Source organism: Salmo salar, chromosome 24 (genome assembly GCF_965601325.2).
Source record: "Salmo salar chromosome 24, fSalSal1, whole genome shotgun sequence".
NCBI lineage: Eukaryota > Metazoa > Chordata > Actinopteri > Salmoniformes > Salmonidae > Salmo > Salmo salar.
The window spans coordinates 19,289,481-19,298,870 of record NC_138314.1 but is presented as its reverse complement, the minus strand read 5'-3'; positions in this window follow the sequence as shown (position 1 = coordinate 19,298,870).

Sequence of the window (9,390 nt, the reverse complement as noted above, 5' to 3'; positions counted from 1 at the left end):
GACAACAGCCACCCTCGAAGCAGCATTACCCATGCAGAGCAAGGGGAACAACTACTCCAAGTCTCAGAGCGAGTGACGTTTGAAACGCTATTAGCGTGCACCCCGCTAACTAGCTAGCCATTTCACATCGGTTACACCAGCCTAATCTTGGGAGTTGATAGGCTTGAAGTCATAAACAGTGCAATGCTTGAAGCACAACGAAGAGCTGCTGGCAAAACGCACGAAAGTGCTGTTTGAATGAATGCTTACGAGCCTGCTGCTCCCTACCACCGCTCAGTCAGACTGCTCTATCAAATCATAGACTTAATTATAATATAATAAACACACAGAAATACGAGCCTTAGGTCATTAATATGGTCGAATCCGGAAACTATCATCTCGAAAAGAAAACGTTTTTCCTTTCAGTGAAATACGGAACCGTTCCGTATTTCATCTAATGGGTGGCATCCCTAAGTCTAAATATTCCTGTTACATTGCACAACCTTCAATGTTATGTCATAATTACATAAAATTCTGGCTTAGTTCGCAACGAGCCAGGCGGCCCAAACTGTTGCATATACCCTGACTCTGCGTGCAATGAACGCAAGTGAAGTGACAATTTCACCTGGTTAATATTGCCTGCTAACCTGGATTTTTTTTAGCTAAATATGCAGGTTTAAAAAATATATACTTCTGTGTATTGATTTTAAGAAAGGCATTGATGTTTATGGTTAGGTACAGTCGTGCAACGATTGTGCTTTTTTCGCAAATGCGCTTTTGTTAAATCATCCCCCGTTTGGCGAAGTCAGCTGTCTTTGTTAGGAAGAAATAGTCTTCACAGTTCGCAACGAGCCAGGCGGCCCAAACTGCTGCATATACCCTGACTCTGTTGCAAGAGAAGTGACACATTTTCCCTAGTTAAAAGAAATTCATGTTAGCAGGCAATGTTAACTAAATATGCAGGTTTAAAAATATATACTTGTGTATTGATTTTAAGAAAGGCATTGATGTTTATGGTTAGGTACATGTTGGAGCAACGTGTACCTAAGCGATTATATGCAACGCAGGACAGGCTAGATAAACTAGTAATATCATCAACCATGTGTAGTTAACTAGTGATTGATTGATTGTTTTTTATAAGATAATTTTAATGCTAGCTAGCAACTTACCTTGGTTTCTTACTGCATTCGCGTAACAGGCAGGCTCCTCGTGGAGTGCAATGTAAAGCAGGTGGTTAGAGCGTTGGACTAGTTAACCGTAAGATTGCAAGATTGAATCCCCAAGCTGACAAGGTAAAAATCTGTCGTTCTGCCCCTGAACAAGGCAGTTAACCCACCGTTCCTAGGCCGTCATTGAAAATAAGAATGTGTTCTTAACTGACTTGCCTAGTTAAATAAAGGTGTTAAAAAAATAACAAATTCTGCCAAATCGGCGTCCAAAAATACCGATTTCCGATTGTTATGAAAACGTGAAATCGGCCCTAATTAATCGGCCATTCCGATTAATCGGTCGACCTCTACACTCTAGACACAAACCATTCACATGCTTGCCAACCAGATGTAATGAGGTGTTCAATGTCCTAAACACAATCAAGCAAGGACCACCTCTTCCTTCCTAATATGAGATGTTAATCTTGGTCCATTGACCTTTCTTTGGAGGGCATATAAATGCCGTCCCTTGGGCTCAGAGTCCCATCTCTTCTGCCACACATCTATCAAATTGGCTCTGATCTTACATTTGGCCTCACCTCTACCAAGTGGAACATTAATATCAATTATATCTAATTTCAAAGCTCTTTTGGCTAACTGGTCTAGAATTTCATTCCCTTCCACACCCGAATGTGCTGGGACCCAGAAGGATCTCACTAATACTAGTTCTCTAAATGTTTCATAATAACATTAATACCGCCAATAGGTCACTCCTATTAGATTTACCAGATTATGTACTATTCATTACAGACAGAGAATCTGAGCATACTACAATTCTAACAGGTTGTATGTCCTCTACCCACTGGAGGGCAACTATTATCGGCAACAGTTCAACTGAGTATACTGAAAGTTCATCTGTTAGTCTTCTACGTATCTGTCACGGTCGTCGTATGAATGAGACCAAATCGCAGTGTGTGTATCGTTCCACATCTTTACTTAACTGTGAAACTATGCAAGACATACAATAAACTAATAAACAAAAACAATAAACCGTGACGAAGAGGTGCAACATACACTAACTCAAAATAATCTCCCACAAACACTAGTGGGAAAAACAACAACTTAAATATGATCCCCAATTAGAGACAACGATGACCGGCTGCCTCTAATTGGGAATCATACGCAAACCCCAACCTAGAAAAAAGAACCTAGAACATAACATAGAAAATTTAAACTAGACAAAAACCCCAACATAGAAAAAAGAAACTAGAACCAACATAGAAATAAATAAACTAGACCAAACCCCCCAGTCACGCCCTGACCTACTCTACCATAGAAAAATACAAGCTCTCTATGGTCAGGACGTGACAGTATCTGCACAGTATCTGCTTCTGTGCACCCACTATCTGGGTTCTTGGATCCATCTGTGAAAAGCGGTAAAAAAAAACATAAAAACTTCTACCAATGTAATTGTCAACCAGTGTCCCTATTTCACTGACTTGACCAATCTGAACAATTTCACTGACTTGACCAATCTGACCAATCTTTCCTTTTCTCTACCAAGGAGATCTGAGACAATTGAACAGGTGTAAACAATACCACCAAAATCCCACCAAGCCTATCGGAAGGTAAGGTGGAGCTCTCACCATGCCACCACCCCTGAATCCCTCTCAGATCTCCACAACTGTCTAGACTCTGGGCAGTAGGGGCTAGGGGTTGTTTCTGCACATGCCACAGGTATTATGGTAGTCAGTCAGTCAGTCAGTCAGTCAGTCAGTCAGTCAGTCAGTCAGTCAGTCAGTCAGTCTGGCACTGTCAAAAAATGTTAATAGCGGTCAAATACTTACTTCCTCTGTCCTTGGGAGATTCTCAAATGCATTTCCTTGATTCGTTGCATCCTCTCTCCTCGTCTCTTTCTCAAAACCCATTGGATGAGGTCCCTCCCCTCTCACCTTCTTATCCAATGGGTTTTGAGAATTAGGCGAGGAGAGAGGACTTGAGGAATGAAAGAAATGCAAAGCACATTGGGGGAGAGGAGGGAAGGTTCCTTCCCTCAGGGTCCAATGCACTTTCAAGGAGAGGCAAGGAGTGGAGGAATCCAGGACAGAGGAGGCAAGAATGGATGTCTAGTTTTCACACACACGCACACACGCACGCACACACACACACACACACACACACACACACACACACACACACACACACACACACACACACACACACACACACACACACACACACACACACACACACACACACACACACACACACACACACACACACACACACACACACACACTGCTTGAAGAGTTTGCTGATTATCATTATTTCATTATTGGTTATTATTGTCAATGATTTTACTGACAGAACACATTGTATTATATTATTGTATTAAATTATTATATAAACTATTAAACATATAGAAATACTGTTTATCTTTTTCATTCTTCTAGAAGGTTTAACATGGCTCTAAATGATAGAGAAGTTGACTAAAGCACAAACAGACCTGGCTACTAGGCATGACAATGAAACATGCGGTGTCCATGTTCCATGTGACATTTTGAATGACTTGAAGATGTTTTGTTGTTGCTAGGAGTTATGGTCTGATTGTGCCTATATATACTCTTATTCCTGTAACTGCATATGTGAAGCTGCAAGAAAATCCTGTTTAAATGTATATCTAACAATTTTGAAATGTTGACCCTGATGCCACACATTGGCCCCTTTATTAATAGATAGACCCAAATGCAAAGCTGCCCAACCCTGTGGCAGCAATACTTTACTTTCACTTAATGCCCTGGATAATGTCCTGAAAAACTATATTTTCTTAGTTCGAGTTCACCACTGAAAACCATAGAAAAGTAAAATTGCATGTTTTATTGTAAATGCCCATGTGGTTTGGGTTACAATTGCGTATGGATTGCAACACACTTGTGACTGGTGAAACCATCCAAACTCAGGCACTGTGGAGCCCATAGTCATTGAGAAAGTGCCTCTGCCATAAAAATTGGAGTGCATCCGCTAGTCAAGAATGATTTGACACATCACGGCAGCAGACGATCTCCTACTTCTGAATAAACCTAATACATTTTACTGCAGATTTGATTCACAAAGCCCCTTCAATCACCAGGACACCACCGTCCCTTTACACTTCCCCCGCTCACCTTTCTACCCTGTCCCTACATCTCCCATTCCTCTCCCCTCCAGGCTCCTCTCTCCTCTGCCATCCCCAGTAACCCAGAACTGAACAAGAACCTGACACCCTCAGCACACAGGGGGACAAACATCTACCTTAGCGTGACAGCATTCCCTTCCCAATATGCCCCCCTAGACACAACTACGAGAAAAATAAATAAATAATGTGTCACCACTCTGTCGCTGGGTCTGTACATAGTCAATGGTAGGCTTCGAGGGGACTCCTACGGTAGGTACACCTACAGCTCATATCAGGGCAGCAGTAGTGTAGACTACTTTATCACCGACCTCAACCCAGAGTCTCTCAGAACGTTCACAGTCAGCCCACTGACACCTCTATCAGATCAGAGCAAAATCACAGCCTACTTGAACAGACCAGAACTCCATCATGAAGCATCAAAGCCGAACAAACTGCATACTATTAAGAAATGGTATAAATGGAAGTAGTGTAGAAACTTACCAGAAAACAATTAGCCAACATTAAATTCAATCCCTTTTAGACAACTTCCTAGACAAAACATTTCAGGTGTAACTTGGCAATAGAAAGCCTAAATAGTATATTTGACCTCTCAGCTTCCCTATCACATCTAAACATTTCAACCAGACAAAATAAGAAAATTAACAACAATGACAAGGTGGGCCTCCTGAGTGGTGCAGTGGTCTAAGGCACTGCATCGCAGTGCTAGCTGTGCCACTAGAGATCCTGTTTCGAGTTCAGGCTCTGTCGCAGCCTGTCGCGACCGGGAGACCCATGGGGCAGTGCACAATTGGCCCAACGTCGTCCGAGTTAGGGGAGGGTTTGGTCGGCAGGGATGTTCTTGTCCCATCGCACTCTAGCGACTCCTGTGGTGGGCTGGGCACAATGCACTCTGACACGGTCGCCAGGTGAACAGTGTTTCCTCCGACACATTGGTGCGGTTGGTTTCCAGGTTAAGTGGGCATTGTGTCAAGAAGCAGTGCGGCTTGGCTGGGTTGTGTTTTGGAGGACGCACGGCTCTCGATTACATTGAATGATCTACAGGACAAAATACAAACCCTTCAACACAAAACGACCTGTGGTGTTGGTGGTTTTCTAATTTAAATGATAAAATATACCCCAACAACTACCGTGGAGTATGCGGCAACAGCAACCTTGGGAAAATCCAAATGATCATAAAACAGACCATGTATTCACCCTGCACACCCTTATTAGCAAAAAACAACAACAACAAAAAGCAAGATCTTCTCTTGCTTTGTTGATTCCAAAAGGCTCAATTTGGCATGAGGGTCTGCTATATAAATTGATGGAAATTGTTGTTGGCGGGAAACATATGACACTATAAAATCTGTGTACACAAACAAGAAGTGTGTGGTTAAAATTGGCAAAAAACACAGAGCCCCATCCTCTTCAACATACTGTATATATCAATGAATTGGCGTGGGCACTAGAAAAGTCTGCAGCACCCAGCCTCATCCTACTATAGTCAAATGTTTACTGTGTGTAGATGATCTGGTGCTTCTGTCTCAAACAAAGGAGGGCATACAGCAGCACATAGATATTCTGCACAGATTCTGTCAGACGTGGGCCCTGACAGTTAATCTCAGTAAAACAAAAATAATGGTGTTCTAAAAAATACTAATTCTACCTAGACATTGTTGCCCTAGAGCACACAAAAAACTAGACCTACCTCAGCCTAAACATCATCACCACATTTAACCACAAATCTGTGAACGATCTGAGAGACAAGGCAAGAAGGGCCTTCTACGCCATCAAAGGGAACATACAATTTGACATCCCAATTAGGATCTGGCAAAAAATACTTTAATCAGTTATAGAACCCATTGCCCTCTATCAACAAAAAAACTGAGCAAACTGTAATTTTATTTGGCCCTAAACATAGAGTACACAGTAACAGAATACCTGACCACTGTGGTGACTGACCCAAAATTAAGTAAAGCTTTGACTATGTACAGACTCAGTGAGCATAGCTTTGCTATTGAGAGAGGCCGCCATCGGCAGACCTGGCTCTCAGGGGAATGAAGGCTATGGGCCCACTGCCCACAAAATGAGGTGGAAACTGAGCTGCACTTCCTAACCTCCTGACAAATTTATGACCATATTAGAGACACATATTTCCCTCAGATTACACAGACCCACAAAGAATTTGAAAACAAATCCAATTTTGATAAACTCTCATATCTATTGGGTGAAATACCACAGTGTGCCACCACAGCAGCAATATTTGTAACCTGAAGCCACGAGAAAAGGGCAACCAGTGAAGCACAAACACCATTGTAAATGCAGCCTATATTTATCTGTTTATTTATTTTCCCTCTCATACTTCAGCTATTTGCACATTGTTACAACACTGTACATAGCCAATAATATAACTTTGAAATGTCTATATTATTTTAAGACTTTTGTGAGTGTAATGTTAACTGTTCATTTCTGATTGTTTACTTCCCTTGTTATTTTCCCTTTTGTTTATTCTCTATTCCACTTGCTTTTGGCAATGTAAACACACGTTCCCCATACCAATAAAGCCCTTTGAATTGAAGCAGTTCTGCAACATCTTTAATTGAGCCTCTCATTTTCCTTAATTTCTCTTTTATAAATAGCCCCTAAATAGCAGCTAAATATGGTAGGCTACAGTATATAGCTATAGATAGTAGGCTACCCTGCATAATGAAACAATCCCTGGTGAGCTAGTGTTTGGAGGGTGTACTGCTGAATAATTTGGCATTAATAGACTGGTTTTACGTACAACAACTTTCTATCCAAGCTGGGAGAGAGCACGAGACCTTGCAGGGGTTCATAGAAACTGCTTTACGCCAGTGGCCTCCACTACATCCTCAAACTACTTGACAACCCAAAGACATATGCAAGGCAAGGATATTGTTTGTGGACTGTAGCTGTGCGTTCAATACCATCATCCCAGAAATGCTACAAGGCAAACTCTCCCAGCTGAACGTGTCCAGCTCCATCTGTCAGTGGATCATTGACTTCTGACCAATAGGAGCAAAACACGTGAAGCTGGATGCATGCTCTCACCTCTACTCGACTCACTTCATACCAATGACTTCAACTCCAACAATGCATCTGTCAAACTATTCAAGTTTGCAGATGACACCACCCCGGTTGGTATCATCACTGACAGCAATGAGTCCATGTACCGTGGGGAGGTTGACCAGCTGGTTGCCTTTTTCATTCGTAATTGACTTCAGAAAATGCCCCCCACCAATCCCCCCCTCGAGATAGAAGGCTAAGCTGTTAGCACGGCTGAATCATTCAAATTCCTGGGGACCATTATCTCCCACAACCTCAAAGTGGGAGGACAACATCACAGCGGTCACCAAGAAGGCACACCAGCGGATGTATTACTTGCGGCCCACTCCAAGGGCAAATTGCAACGCATTATCCGGTCTGCAGAGAGGATAATCGGCTGCCACCTGCCCTCCATCGAGGTCTTGCACAACTCCAGGGCAAGGAAGTGTGCAGGAAAGATAATCGCCTCCCACCCTGGTCACAGCCTTTTCCAAGAACTCTCCTCTCGCACAGGATTCAGGTCATTCATGACCAAATAATCACCCGCTAACTGAATAGTTTCTTTCCCTGTGCTGTGTCCCTGACCAACCAGCCATCTGGTCAATAGAGCCTAAAGAACTATGCACTCTATGCTGCAAACATCATCAAGCCTTCTCTGAACTGTACACAAAATAACTGCACTATACTGCAGTTGTGCACTCTGTTCATCTCATTGCATCTGTCTGCATTTAGATATATTTATACTGATATTGTATTTGTACATTCACTGTATATCAACTGTATATCCACTGTATATTTGTACTGTATATCCACTACTCATTATTTTATAGCTCTATGTTCACTCTACCTATTTGTATATAATGAATGTAAACTTCTGTCTCTAAATATTGTCTATCACGAGCAACACCATATCACCAAGTCAAACTCTGAGTATGTTGTCTATCACTAGCAGCACCACATCACCAAGTAAAACTCTGAGTATATGTAAATGTGCTTGGTGAATAGAATTGATTCAGACTACAGAAATAATTTTTTGTTTTGAGTCCAGATGAGGGTGACATTGTGCATGTCAACCAGAGCCATATAAACTGAGTATACCAAACATTAGGAACATCTTCATAATATTGAGTTACATTTGACATTATTTAGCAGATGCTCTTATCAAGTGTATACATTTTCATACTGGTCCCGAGTGGAAATCGAACCCACAATGCTAGCGTTGCAAGCGCCATGCTCTACCAAGTCAGCCACACAGGATCTGCACCTGTAGTGGTCCCCCGTGGGAACTGAACCCACAACCCTGGCGTTGCGTGCAAAATTACCAAATTTGCATGAAATTAGTTATATAATTGCTAAACTTCTCTCCGCCCCATTGTGAAATGAGTAGAATTGCATGAAATTAACTTTAAACTGAAAATGTTCTCTCAGCTGTCAAGAGGGGGGCCACTAAAATGTTTTGCTCGTGACGTGGGGCAGCCCCCAATTAAATCTAGCTTAGGGCCTGCGAAAGGCTAGGGCCGGCCCTGCCCATAAGTCTTCAATTGGGTTGAGATCTGGTGAATGAGATGCCATGGCATATGGTTTACATCGTTTTCATGCTCATCAATACATTCAGTGACCACTCTTTCTCTGTGGATGGGTTCAATGGCATCCTATGGGGGTATAGCAGTGGCAGCCAGAATAATGGCCTGTCCAGTATTTTTATACATTTAAAATATATATATATATATATATATATATATATATATATATATATATATATATATATATATATATATTTTACCTTTATTTAACTAGTCAAGTCAGTTAAGAACAAATTCTTATTTTCAATGACGGCCTAGGAACAGTGGGTTAACTGCCTTGTTCAGGGGCAGAAAGACATGATCCTAAGCCTGATGGCATGTTAATTGCATAATTAACTAGGAACCACACCTGTGTGGAAGCATTTGCTTTCAATACACTTTATATCTATAATTGACTCAAGTGCTTCCATTATTTTTGGCAGTTGCCTGTATACGGCTCTGGCGTCAACATGCCGAGGAA